Genomic DNA, 2,241 nt, shown 5'->3' on the forward strand with positions numbered 1-2,241 from the left:
TAATGTGTGCAATTGATTTTTGTTTAAAGATTGATTTGCCATCGTATTAAGTCACGATCCTGTGGAGCCGGAATAAATAAAACATTAACCGACAGACCAAAACGAAAACTGGGAACAAACAAACGGTCGTTTAATTGAATTTTAAAATTGAACAAAATCCAATGATTTAAAGAAATGCAGTAGTTGTTTGTTAAATCCCGGCAATAAATTCCCATTCAAGTTCAGATTACATTTATTGGCGTTGTTTTAATTAAATGAGGCGAGTAGCATTAGGTTTTAATTGAAATTGTGCCTCAATTGTAAACAAGTAATGCGTTTTCTGCGGCGGGCGGATTAAAGTTAAAATTTAACAGGAATATAGATTCGATTTGAAGTTGTGTTAGAAAAAACGTGAGGGGCAATTGTGGCACGTACGAATCTACACGAGGATAACTTAATTATGTCGAATTAGTAGGTGTTGGAAATAGAATTTCGCTGAAAATTGGACAATTACAGAAAAAACAACACAAAAAACGTTGTGAAACTGTTTGTATTAAAAAAAATATATAAACATCTACTATATGATATATCCTTTCAGTCTTTATCTCCTTTCTTGAGGTTCAGAGGAAGGTAATCCAAAATGTTAAGTTTATACAAGATGTTCCTAAAATTGTTGATCAAAACTTAGGGGCAATAGAACATGTCCAATTGTGAAGAAAATCTAAATATATTTCTTTTTTCTAAAGTTTCTCCTGAAGAAGCCCCTCAAATTTAAATTTCAAAAATTGTTTCTCATATTTCCATAACCTTTGGTCCAATCAAGTTTAAATATGGTAATTATTAACCTAAAATACATACAATTCAGTGTAATAAACTTATTCCATATTAGTACACTGGCACTAAAACTTTGAAGCTTTACTTGCATTTCTTCTTCTCTCTTCTGTGGTCAGTTTTTACCCTTCGTTAATTTCATTAAATACATTTTAGATTCTTTGAAATGTTGAAATGTTATTGGCTGCTAATGCTCTTTCATTTGGCACCACACTGTAAAATCAAATGGATTAAGATCTGGTGACATTCAAAATTGACCGTTTTTTTACATGGATTTTCAAACCAATTTCAAAGGTTTTCACTTGGATTGAGGTCTGGGCATTGAGCTGTGTTGGTACTCCTTGGGAAGCGAGCCATTCTTTAATTAAATTGTTATTAGATTATTCTACTTGTTTACCTATTTTAGAAACACCTAGTATATACAAATATCAATTAGTATCTTCCTAGTACGTGAAAGCTTATTTAAATTTTTATTTCTCAACACACTATAAAATCTGCATTTCCCCCAGCTTCCCCGTATCAGCCCTCTAAAATCTGGACAATGAAAATATTAACACAAAGGCGCGTGTGTGCATGAAAAATGTACAGTTTTTTCCTCCCATTGTTCGCGACGCGAGGAGTAGCCTGCATTTCCGTGAAACTTTCCATCCCGACCAGATTCTAATCCATTGTCCTCACGTAAACACCCGGATGACTGGATGAAGCACAGTCGGAGACAGCACTACAGCTTCTCTTGTGCACGTTTAAAAGTTGCTTGGGTACCGTTTCATTTTATATTCCCGTTAAATCAACTTATTGTTTTTACGGTGCATTCAGTCCTTTTGTGTTGACGTTACAAAGGCATTCTACCGGCGTGTTGTCTACCATTGTGCAGCCGGGCTCAAAGACATCGGTTATGAGACGTATGTTTTTAATGTGGCGTCCGTTGTGAACCTGAAAAAAAGGTGTCGTAGGTTTTGTAGTTCGGTGTTCGTCCCAATTGCAAGCGCAACTTTTATTTCTTGAGTAACTTGAACCGTTATTGGGGCGCTTCGCCATTTATAGTAAATGCGCCTGGAGTTTACTAGAAACTGACATTACCACATCTGCCAGTGTTAGTGAAAAGATTTCTGCGATTCGTTCGGTCGCCACACTTCGCCTAATGCGAGATGTCCCATTGAAGCTGCTGAATGTAGCTGGAAATAGCAATTTTGATAAAATACTACCGATGTACTTTATGTTACTTAGGGATATTTTTATAACTTTATTTGACATTGAAAAAGCACTCCAATGCATTAAAGTTGGGCAAAAAGTTGTTTAGTATATTGAATCCATCTTACTGAAATATATTAAAATCTTAGCAGAAAGCTTGGTAACATTGTAAAAATTATGTAGAAGTTAGCAAAAGTTTCCTAGCTTAAGGCTGATGTCGGATTAATATAAGTTTTTAAT

General features: G+C 34.9%; 1 long non-coding RNA gene across 1 annotated transcript; it reads right to left on the reverse strand.

Annotated features, from left to right (window-relative positions):
• Positions 1-511: 511 nt before the first annotated feature.
• Positions 512-1,959, reverse strand: LOC126265398 (uncharacterized). The gene is made up of 2 exons (XR_007547897.1): positions 899-1,959; positions 512-824 (listed from the first exon to the last, which is right to left on the reverse strand). It is a non-coding gene; the product is annotated as an uncharacterized LOC126265398 (long non-coding RNA).
• Positions 1,960-2,241: the final 282 nt, after the last annotated feature.

Source organism: Aethina tumida, chromosome 4 (genome assembly GCF_024364675.1).
Source record: "Aethina tumida isolate Nest 87 chromosome 4, icAetTumi1.1, whole genome shotgun sequence".
Classification (NCBI taxonomy): Eukaryota; Metazoa; Arthropoda; class Insecta; order Coleoptera; family Nitidulidae; genus Aethina; species Aethina tumida.